The sequence below is a fragment of the Choloepus didactylus genome, chromosome 1 (genome assembly GCF_015220235.1).
Source record: "Choloepus didactylus isolate mChoDid1 chromosome 1, mChoDid1.pri, whole genome shotgun sequence".
Classification (NCBI taxonomy): domain Eukaryota; kingdom Metazoa; phylum Chordata; class Mammalia; order Pilosa; family Megalonychidae; genus Choloepus; species Choloepus didactylus.
In genome coordinates, this window is record NC_051307.1 from 196,197,606 (window position 1) to 196,210,120 (window position 12,515).

General features: G+C 42.1%; 1 pseudogene; it reads right to left on the reverse strand.

The window, feature by feature from the left end:
* Positions 1-410: 410 nt before the first annotated feature.
* Positions 411-924, reverse strand: LOC119526642 (annotated as a pseudogene).
* Between the last annotated feature and the right edge of the window lie 11,591 nt (positions 925-12,515).

The following is a 12,515-nucleotide window of genomic DNA, read 5'->3' on the forward strand; positions in this document are numbered from 1 at the left end:
GGGAACTGAATATCTGCGCTGATTTGTATTTTGACTTAATAGAACAAGAAGAGAACAACATTCAACTAGGGAAGTTTATACTGATAATAAAGCTCTTAAAGTTAATGATGTCTTCCTCCTTTTATACTTACCACAGGCTACACAATGTCCTGAGAGGGTTCACTATGAGAAAAATGTCAGTCACAGCTTTAAGACCTTACTTTGGAAGGAACAAAGGGAAAGCCATTATCAAAGACTTCATCTTTGTTTTCAAATAAGTGGTCCTAATTTTTCTTCTTATAGAAAAAGTTTAAATCAGTTTATTGTAAATATATCTAAACCATTAATTTTTGCAGCTTTCAGGAAAAGTCCAGCACTTTGTTTATACAAAGTCTGTAAGAAGAGGTCAGTAGAGAGCATCTAAACCTGAGTTATGACATCATCCATTCAAGTCCTTGGCACAATCCCTCACCTGTAAGAGCACAGCATGCCTGGATATGCCACTAGTGATCTTTAATAGAAGTTAGTTTCAAAAACTGGGAGATTTCTGCTATAGTCATACATTCTTCAACATCTTGTTTATTAGAAAAAATCAGCATTCCAGCTTTTCTTAGTTTCTCATGCACTAGCATTTTATGCAGTTCTTCTCTAGTTACAAAAATCCCTTCTCTGTCCTGTCCACAACTATTGCAAACTCAGTATTAGCATAGTAACTGTTCCAGGAAGAATGAAGAGATTCTTGGCCACCAATATCCCACATTAAAAAACGTGTATTATTAACAACTCTTCTACATTACTTCCTATTGTAGGGAATGTATGTACTACTTCATTCATAGACAATTGGTAAAGGATGGTAGTTTTCCTTGCATTATCCAGCCCAAGAATGATAACTGTGTGCTCCTGGTGATGGAACAGTCTCCATATCCTAGTGGAGAGAATTCCCATTCTCGGACTGCCTGGTTTCCCCACGCTCAGGCTGAGGGGAGGAGGGAGATGAGCCAGAGCCTCCGCTTCTGCTGCTGCTGCTCCCACACTTGCTACCAGCCCACTTCCCGGGACAGAGGAAGGCTGAAGCCCAGGTCGCCCTGCCACGCATGCACGAGGTCCCGCCACTGCCGCTGCAGCACTTTCCTGGCTCATTGCTGGGTGTTGCCTGTGATGAGCCTCGCAGGCCACCGTCGTCCCCCAGTTCTTCTCAGACGGCTTCGGTGGCGGCTACCAAAGAGTCGGAGGCAAGACCGTGTTCTCTTAATCCATCCCTGTGGGGGCAGACCTAATGCGGGTGGGACCTTCTGATTAGGTTGTTTCCACGGAGATGTGATCCCGCCTTGGTGGAGTCCTCTATGAGAAGACAGAAGACAGATGAAACTCAGAGAGAAATGCTCAGAGACATATGGAGACAGACATTTTGAAAGCAGGGCCCGGGAGCCAAGGGCCAGCAGACGTCACCGTGCACCTTCCCATGTGACAGAGGAACCCCAGATGCCAGCAGCCTTTCCTCACAGAAGGTATCTTCATCTTGATGTCTTAATTTGGACATTTTCATGGCCTTAGAACTGTAAATTTGTAACCTAATGAAACCCCATTGGAAAAGCTAACCCATTTCTGGTATATTGCATTCTGGCAAATTTAGCAAACCGAACACCATGGAAATAATGGGGTTTGTTTGTTACAGCAGAGAGCCACAGCATATGCTTTCTAATCATCTCTCATGTCTGCTAAATTTTCTGGTCACCATGCTCTGAAACTATATAGTCCATGGTAACTTTGACTGCAGAGAGCAGTGGAGTTCCGTTTTTTGAGGACTTGCTCTTCTGCAATTATACTGCAATAGGAAGGTATTTCCCTCAGTGTTTCCGCAAAATCTCATAACCTTCTCCAGATAACTGTATATTTCTCCAGTGGAAGCAGCTCTAGACAGGGAGCCCAGATTATCTGTCTCTTAATTATCAGCAAATGATACGTGAATCACTCAACCCCTAAAAGCCTCAGAAATTATCTAGCACATTTTAGAAATGAGTAATAACAAAACAATAATAATAGCTAAATGTGTTAGAGTGAGAAGCCAAGCACTTTTAATCTGCACAGCCACCCAATGATGTAGGTGATAGCACCACCTTTTTGAAAATAAGAGAAACTGAAACACAGAAAGGTTAAGAAATTGCCCAAGGCCACCGCTGGTATATAGCAGATTCAAACACAGGCAATCTAACTCCAGGGCCTAGAACAAAATTCTCTGGATTCTAAAATGCTGAGATTTGTCCCATGATTTCTTTTGTTGAAACTGTGCAATACCAACTCTCAAGCAAGAGAGACAATGATAAAATCTTGGTTTCCTACAAATTCAGGGAGCATCAAAGGACATATATTGCAAATGCAGAGTAAGTGACCTTGACTTTACTCACCAGAAAATGGGAACTGAATGAGCCCTTGGCTTTAATAGGATACCTGGCCTTGTATTGAGATACTAATGAAATTATTTGTGATGACTATTTCCAGTAATTCAGCCCTTCACTTAGAAAGTGCCTCATCTACTCTGAATTTCTCCAACTGTGATACAAGGTGCACCTTTCTGGACCATAAATTATATTCAATAATGAGAATAAAAGTATCTACCTTTATTAAGGATTTGCTATGTTCCCAGCAATTTAACCTTTTACCTCTCCCCCCTTTTATAGATAAGGAAACTGATGTTCAGAAAAGTTAAGTCACTTGCCCAGGGTTGCACAGTCAGTGAGTGGTAGACACAGGATTGGAACCTTGCTGTCTGCAACTGCAGGCATGATGCTCTTTATTTCTAAGCTAACAGGCCTTGCAATTTAAATATATGACTTTTAAAATACCATTTTTGTATTAAAATAAATATAATATTATGAAATACAATGCAAACCAGAACAATTATCTTAAGATAAAATATGAGATGTCAAAAAAATAAACAAACATCCAAGCAATAGATCAAAAACAACATAATAGAAGGCATAGAATTTGGCTCATCTCTAAATGGTAAATTGGTATAATAATGAAGGTGGCACCACAAGCCATGGGTAGAGGTTGGTTTGTTTAGTAAATGGTGATGGGATATCTGTATTACTATGTAGGATGAAGTAAAGCTGGGTCCTACCACACACCAAGTTGATTAGAGACCTAAATGTGATATGGGAAGACTATAAAGCCAATAGAAGAATTGTATGAGAATATCTTTCTAACCAAGAGAAGGGCAAGGTTTTCTCAAATGGGATCCCAAAAGCACAAATCTAAGACCAAAAAATAAAAAAATAAAAAAATAAATCAATGGACTTGACTTCATTAAACAAAAGGATTTCTGTTCAGTAGACAAATATGGTAAGCAGGTGTTAACCTGGGAGAAGATACTTGCAGTAATTTCAAAAGACAAAATTTTTATACTCTACAAGAACTCCTGCAAATTAACAAGAAAAAGACAGGAAACCTAATAGAGAATAGGCAAAGGATGTATGTATAGGCAATTAACAGATGAGATTCTCAAATTCAATAATAATCAGGTAAATGCAATTAAAACAATGAATATAACATTTTACATCTATCAGAACAGGGGAAAAATAGAAAGGTAATGAACAATAAGGACTGATGAGTTGTGGAGAGATGGGAAATTTTGCTCATGGCTGGTGGAAGTATAAAATGGGATAGTCACCCAGGAAACCTATCTGGCATATACCATAAGACCCAATGACCCCACTCCTGTATAAATATCCCAAAGGTCTGTAAGGGAGTGAGCATCAGGGTGTCTGGTTATTTTGGTAGTAGCGAGTTAGAGGTAGTGTAGATCTATCAGTGGGAAATGGATAAAGGAGTGTTGACACACACACCATGGCAAGCTCTGCAGCAGTTAACAACATGCTTGATGTACAGCAATGCGGCTATACCTTAGAACAGTGTTGAGTGAAAAAAGAAAGAAGCAGAGTAAGTTCCATTACACAATACCATACACACAAATTATAAAATGACATGATGCTATTTTACAAGGAAACATTTATCCAAGGGCTTTTATCAGATGCATTGAAGTGGGTGCCTGTGGGTAGACGGAAATAGAAGTGGGGATCAGGGGTAAAACGGAAAATAAATAAATGGAAATAAATTGCACAGGAGTGAGGATGCAACACATTGATGCCAAAATACTATAACCTGAGATGTCTCTGCATCTGTAACAATAGTTTAAGAAGGGGAGGACTGTGTTTTGCAATAAGCCACACCAAACTGCTGCAGCAGGCCCCCAGAGGTAGCCACTCTTTCTGGCACTTTGGGAGAAAATGTGAAGTGTTGACAGGTACTGAATGTCGTCTGCTTCTCAAAAAACCCGGAGAATTGGAAAAATAGAAACAGTGTAACTTTCATCTAGAAAAGACTTCTTAAAGTAAAGCCATTTAAAATGGATACCAAAATGCCATTTCGAGTAGTGAAAACAATTTGAACAGGATCTTTTTAAGCTTGAAAAATGAAACTAAAAATTACAAAGATTTGTTACTATGTCTTAAATTTTACAAAATTCTATTTTCATTGCAACTTTGGCCACTTCTGTTTTCCTAGTTCTCAAAGCCAGAAATTGTGCAATAAATATTTGTTGACTGGATGAACAAGTGAATGACGATCAGCTCTTAGAAAGAACAACTAATGAATTGTTATATTTCCCCATAATTTCCTATCCTTTTTTTCTTTTCCATTTTTACTTAGCTTAACTCTGCTGTATTTTTAGTTTTTGTTGACTTTCATGTGACTTTAGCAATTCTCCAACTTCACTTTTATCAACTTCATGGCATCCTGCATCTTCACAGTTATTGTGATTTGCCTTTGAAATTGATCTGCATTGTATTTGCATTGCAGGCACAGACAAGGCCATTTCAATAGGCACCAGTTCATCAGAAGTGACTGTCTGATCATTAAGATCACTTCTGCTAGTCATGCAATCCTGAGGACTCAAGATTGCAAAGAGGGTCTCTACAACCCCCCCTTCTCAGGTAAGAAAAATGGGACTCAAAGAGGTATAATGGCTTGCCCAAATCACATGGCCTGAAATTGGCCAACCACAGAAAGCACATTGGGAGAAGACCAGAAGAGACAGGTCATGGCCAGGGAACTGCAAATGATACAAAAGAATGTGAGTGAGGGTGGCAGGGGAATATTTGCTGTTTGCTTACTCTATCATTAATAATAACAGCTTGTAATAATAATAGTTCTGATAAGGAAAATATAGCTCCTTAATTTTACATTGCGCTTTCCTTCCCCTGGGCTGCCTATCCTCTAGGCAGCAAGGAATCCTAAACTTGCCAATATGTGCTATTTCAGCCCTTCTGGGTCTAAGCAGTCTCCTTTGAGTTTTTGCCACCCCTCCCTCCTCCTCTCCAAGAAGGCTGCTGGATGTATGGGGGAGCTGACTGTGTCCAGGTGGCAGAGGGGCAAGGCAGATGGGAACTTGTATCCAGTTCCTTTGAGCTGATCTCTGGGTCATCCCTGGCAACTGTAGACCTGGTGCCCCTGTCCACCTGGTCACTAGTTGCTGGAGCCTATGATCTGCTCTTGCTTGGTTTATTCCGAGGGTTTGGTGGGTCTCCTGCCACCTTGTCATTGCAGAAGCCCCCGAGGCTCAGTTCCTGGCCCCATTGTCCAGCCTTCTAGTCCCCATAGCTGGCCTCTTGTAACCAAATCTCAGCCCACAAGGGCTCAGCACATCTCAGAGGTTCTCTGACAAGACCATGTGGCACCACAACCCTTCTTGGCCATGTGTCCTATATGTGTGCTCGGTATGAGGTTACCTGAGAAACATTCCCTTCCTAGATCCCTACAGCAGTCAGAAGTTTAACAGAAAACAGAAACTACTCAAGTATTTCAAAGAGAGGGCGTTTAATACTGGCCAGTGGTTACACAGATGATGGAAGAGGTAAGAAGTCAAACAAGACAGGCTGAAGCACCCAGAGATTAGCAGCAGTAGGAAGCCAACCCCACCCCCCACCCCCACCTCCCCTTAGGCTGGAGTGGCAACAGGAGGAGGTGAGTTTAGCCTGGTGTCACTACAGAAAGCCGTGACCATAGCAGGCCTGTCCAGTAGGACTTTAAGCCATGTAGGAGAGGCAGTGGCCGCTGGAGATCCAGCCAAAGCAAAAACGGAAGACCTCTCCCTTTCTCCCCGCTCCAGCCTTGCCCCAGTGCCCTAACTGAACCCAGCTGACATGGGGGTCTGGGAGGCAGAGTCTGTAGGAGTCACCCACTGGTACAGAGCAGGGACACGGGGGTGGGGGGCAGGCAGGATCCGAGGGCCAAGAGGGAAACAAAAGCCCCTCTTCTCTTTCTGACTCTCCCTCTGATCTCTTCAGCACACCATCTCCTCCAAAGATGGAGGGCTCACTGTCTGCCCCTCCTCTCTGTACCCTGTGTCCTATAATCCACAGGAGTCTTGATCGGCAGCTTCCCTCCTTCTCTTTATCATACTCTGATACCCTGAGTTTATAATAAACTTTCTGGAGACTTGTCTACCAGGACAAGTCTCTCTCTGGAGACTTGTCTACTTACTTTTTTGGAGTTAAAATGGGGTTGAAAGATGTTTTTCTCCCTAAAGCCTGGGTTTCAATACCACAGTCTTACTTAACCTGAACAAGCTAGCGTCAAGTCTCAACCTGATCAGAGACATTTTTTGCTCTTCCTTGGGGCAATAAACCACATGGTTCACTTCAGCCTTCAAAATAGAAGGCTGAAAAGGGACATGATAAAGGAGGAAATGAAAATAAGTACATTAATAACCCCAGAAATAGCACCACCATTAGACTCTGTCTTAGGGAGGTTACTGCCTGATGGCAACTGTGCATTAACTCATATGACCCCGGAACAACTCTACCAGAGGGTTCTGTATTTAGTCCCATTTTACAGATTTGGTGCAATTAAGGCTCAGAGAGATTAATTACCTATCCAGAATTTTAATTATTAGAATGGGGTTAGAAATCAGATCAATTCTGGGCTTTCTCTTCCGGCTGGTTCTTCCCTTCCCCTTTTCTGGTTCCTCAATTCTTAATTCTTGTTCACATTTTTATTCCTGTCATTCTCTCATCACCTTTCCCTTTCCAAGTTTTGTGAAAGTTCGATTCACAAGTCATCTCTCTGATGGCGAATCCTGGGATGACATTTTCACCAGGTCATAAACAATAACCACCATCATTGCTAAGTCTTTATAAAGCATCAACCTACACATTCATCTTAGCCTGGGCCCCTCCTACCCCCAAAGCAGACTCTGGGATGAGGAATTGGGTGCAGGTGGATAATGGGAGGTAATCCCAGGGAGCAGGAATTGGGGAACGTGAGACAGGGAAGGAAGAAAAGCCACTAGAAAATTGTCACATTGAGGTCACCACTATGTGTGCCTGGAATTAGACCCCAATGAGAGACTCTTGGGAGTATAGAGGATGTGTCTCAGATTTGTCTACCCATAGATTATCCATCAGTTCCCACTCTCCATGGGCTGAAACTCTCCTGCACTGCTGAGCTGTGCGTTTATGGTGGGTGCCATGAGGTGACACCCAGATCCACCTTCAGAGATGAAGACTCATCCTCCCAGCTGCAGCAGTGCTCCTGAGGGATGACCTCAGCCACCAGCCCTCTTGGAGATGGCCTTGAGTAAAGAAAACCACCTCATCCAAGGTTTTACATCCTTCCAGGGGAAGCCCACACCATGAAGGATCTACACTGGGGCATAAAGGCTTGGTCTCCTCCCCCCAACTCAGGGCAACGCAGCAGGGCCACTCCAGCTCCAGAGCTACCACGGGGTTGGCTCAGGTCTTTGTTGAGATAGCATCGCAGCCCAACTTCTCCCTCTGCCCTAACCTGCTTCCTTCCCCTCCCTCCATGAGTGTAGATGCCCAGAACACTCCTAATAAGCATCCCGCAAGTTAACCTGCTTCCCGCGCTAAAGCACAGGAGCGTGCCAAGTCTGCCTCCCTCCCCTCAATGCCAGGAAAGTCCTGAGAAGAAAGCAGAGCACACATGATTCAAGGAGAAGTGCTATGAAGCACAAAACAGCAAAGTGAATGGAAGCTTATGCAGGATTGTTCACCGAGGCTGTGGCTGCAATCAAGCCTGGAAGGGTGTGAGGCATGGCACAAGAGGCGCCTGTCTGAGTTTCCTAGGGCTGCCGGGACAAAGTACCACAACTGGATGGCTTAGAGCAACAGGAGTGTATTACTGTCTCACAGTTCTGGAGGCTAGAAGTCTGAATGAGGGCATTGGCAGGGCCATACTCCATCTGCAATCACTAGGGAAGACTCCTCCCTCGCCTCTTCTAGCTCCTGATGTGTGCTGGAAATCCTTGGCAGTCTTAGGCTTGTCAATGCACCAATCATAAGGATCAGGACCCACCTTAATCCAGTTTGATCTCATCTTAACTAATCACATCTTCAAAGATCCTGTTTCTAAATAGGGTCACATTCATGGGACCAGGGCTTAGGACTTGATCATATCTTTCTGGGGTACACAATTCAACCCTTGACAGCATTTGATACAACATGAATCAGCACTTATTCCAAAACCATTAAACAAATCTGGGTCTTGCCCCACCGAAATTTGATAATAGTAATATTAAAGTCCTGTTATTTTTGAAGACCTCAGTGTGTCCAGGTACAATGATGATAATGAAAAGGAAAGGTAGAAAATTAGAGGTAGGTGACATTATGATTTCAAGAACAGTCATGATGAGAACAGACATACACTAAGGACATACTGCCCACTGAACAAAGTCCTGTGCCTTTGTAAGTGAAAACCCGGAGCTGGTGACTCCCTCCTGGTCTAGTGCCTCCAGGCCTGCAGCTCTGACCCTTCTGGGATGCTGTCAAGGGTCTGGAAATGTCAGCATGCCACTCACCACCTTCCAAGTGCAGCACTGAAAACGCCTAGTCACTGAGGAGGGCCAGCTTCCAGTTCTTTTTCTCCCAAGTTGCTGAGACGAGCTGAGGCCCATAATTGGAGGAAGCAAAAATGTTTCTCTCCATATTGTTGAGGGAATCCTGCCAGAAGATGCAAGTGACTCCAGGAGGAAGGAGCTGAGACTGAAACATGGAGGAAGGGGTAAGGACAGTATCACGGAACTCGGAAGTGGTTCCCCAGGCCCTGATGTACGTAGACATGATGCTCTGTCTGGTTTTGTTTTCTTCAATCACTGTTTCAGGTCATTCACCAATTCATTTAAAGGAACTCTCATAGTAGGAGATGAAAAGCCAGAAGAGAAGAAAACAGCAGATTAGAAATTCTAATAGGAGACATAGGGATTTTCTCTGTGTCCTTTTGACAAAGAACAAATGACAAGAAAAAATCATAATGATGAAGAAAATGATCCAAGCAAAGATAATGGAAAAGGTGACTGGACCAAGAAGATACTGAAGGACCTTCAGAATAACTGGATAGTATTTAAGGCACTTAGTTACTTGAACATGGGCCAGTGGCTCCTCCCCAATGAATATTTATGAAGTCTGAAGGTCCATGAATCCAGAGACGTTCCAAATTACATCTGGGAAAAGAGAGCATCATTTAATAAGACAACAAAGGTGAATAATTCTGGAGAGGCATGCAAAATATCCAATAGCATCTTCAGTTCTGTTCGTTAGGCAGAGTCAAGTAGAGTGGAATTTTCAACCTCTTTGATCTTTTCCAAATGGAAATTAAGCTAACAGTGTTCAGGAGACAGAATTTTTGCAGACCTCTGTGTACCTGCCTTGGCAAAAGTGAGGTTCATATTTCTCATAGCAAACTTAGTGTTTTAGTTTCCCACCTGCTAAAACGAATACCATAAAATGGATTGACTTAGACAATGGGAATTTATTGGCTCACGATTTTGAGATAGGAGAAGTCCAAAATCGAAGCTGACATTCTGGATCTGGCTGCTGACAGTCCTTGGTCTTTGCCTTTTCTATCACATGGAAGTGCACGTGGCAGCATCTTCACCTTTATCTTCCTGGTTCTGTTGACTTACAGCTTCTGACTGTTCCCTATGACTTTTTTGTCTGTGTCCAATTTCCTTTGCCTGTAAGGACTTTAGCCATATTGGATTAAGACCCACCTCATTCAGGTTGGGCAACTTAACTAATAACATCTTCAAAAGTCCTATCTACAAGTGGATTCACACCCACAGGACCAGGGGTTGTGACCTGAACACGCCTTTTGTGGTGGGCATAATTCACTCCTCAACAGTAGGCATTGGGTCTAAAGTCACCTCCCAGCACTTAAGGAAAGCATCATTGAGAATGATCCACATCATCAGGAAGAAAAAGGAAAAATGATGCTGTTGACATGTCACTGCCAATTACCTCTAACCTCTTCTCCAATTTACCCAACCAGACAGGTTTTGATTGGATTAGTCAAACAATAGCATCACTAGCTGATCCTCCTTAATGGCAGGAAACTGGCCTCCCTTAATTCCTGATAAACTGTGAGTCTTCCATTTCTGTGACTGTGCCATGCTTGGCATATAACATATCTCAGGGGTTGTTAGTTGAATGGGTAATGGGAAGTGGAGATTGCTGATGTGAACACTCAACCTTCATAATTCTCCCTCTTCTCCATCTTTCCTTCATCCCACTCCCTACCCACCACTGACAGTGGACTTGTTTCTGAAGACCATATCAGCTAATAGTTGAGATTTGTTTTGGCCTGGATTTTCCAGATGATCGCATCCCAGAGATCTCCAAAATAAAAGATGTGGGAGGGAAAGATTAGAAGTAAATGGCATTGGTATTTCCAACAGACGCAATCCTAAGCAGTTAGAATAAAAATTCAGAAGGCAAGGTAGGGAGAGTGTGGAGTTGAGGGGTTTCATTGAGACTAGTTTTGTAAAATTTAATAAAACATATAATTGACCCTCATTAGATTTATTCACATTACAAAAAGAAAGCTGTTTGCTAATGAGAAGAGCTTTATTCCCCAAATTTCAGATCATGAATTCATTTTCCCTTTTCCTTGTTGGTTTGGCACATTTTTAAATGGCTTGGTTAAAACAATTATTAATCCAAAATTAAATATCCATGACAATTAATCCCCCAAGAGTCAAGGAAAGTTGCTACTACTTCCTACCTCATTTTCTCTATGACCAAATCATTATTTTTCACTCTCTAATGCTACTTGTGAACTATATTAAAGCTTATATTAAAAGGAAGAAAATAAATAGAAATAAAATAAAGAGAAAGTGAGAACATTCAGTATGTGGGCCACAGGTTGGCATTTTTAGCTTTGTTGCCATGGACTTCCCATTAAGGATTATATTTTTAAATGAAAGAGCAAAACTCTCTTACTGTTAGCCATGTGCCTCATCAGTAAAATATGATTTAAAAAAATGGTACCTGATAAATTGTTGTGAGGTTTAAATGAATTAACCTATGTGAAGTGCTTAGGACGGCACAGAACAGAGCAGAATCACAACAAGGGCTGGTTATGTGCTAGCTGTTATCATTTTTCTTCCCCCTAAGTTCCCACGTGGCACTTCATATTTTTAAAAATCTGTATCCAGCATTGAATTTGTAACAGTTCTGAGAAACTATTTTTCTATTAATAAAATTATAATTTTTTCTATGTTTGAAATAGAAGTAATTATGCACACTTGTTATGTGCAATTTTCTGGACCATAGAAACTGGACAGCATTGTAAATGGTTTAAACGTTTAGCTCATAAATCACTCCTTCCATTATACATTTTTCTGTTTCAAAGTTTCAGTGACAGGAGCTGCTAAATTCAGCCGTGGCCAGCTGGCTGGACTTGCTGTCAGTGATCCTGTTGCTAATGTGTTCACCCCTCACAAGGAAATGGCAAAAATGCACCATGGAGCATGGCCAACCTTGGCCATGTATTCCTCCTCAAGGTCCTGCCTTCCTTGGCAGGGATGAAGCCAATTTTTTTGTTAATTGCAGCAAACCTCAAAGAGAGAGATCAGAGTTGGGGGGTGGGTATTAATAAAATAAAGACTGTTTGAAGACAGTCTTTATTTTATTAATTTTTTCACAAGTAAGCCTAATTGACATTTTGCCAGTCACACAGGGTCATGTTGGGAAAACTGAGTTAACGGGCAGCACATTTTCCTAAGGACATTTAAGTATTCCTTACTGATTGCACTTCTAATACGTTGCCCTGCAGGCCCACCCTTTAATTTAACCTCGGATGACTCCCAAACCAATTCCTATCATCTCATTAAATTTTTTTCCAAACTTTCCATTTAAGTCTTATTTTGCAGAAGCCCAAAGATGTTTCAGCATAGGACCGAAGCACCCTATATGCAAGCAAGGAGAGCATGGTAATAGCTGAGAGGAACAAAGAGTAGGAGGTCAGAATTTCTGGGTACAGATTTCACTCTGAGCTGGAAATGATTTGCCCTTTGGGTTCCAGTACAATCTGTGCCATTTATCCACCAGTTTCTCAGAGGTAAATTGGAGCATCTCCTGTGAATACTCACCCTAACCATGGAACAAATGATTTCTATATTTGTCTCATTTTGTCCTCACAGCCACTGTGAGGTAGGTATTCGTAAGTTACAGTTGCAGTCA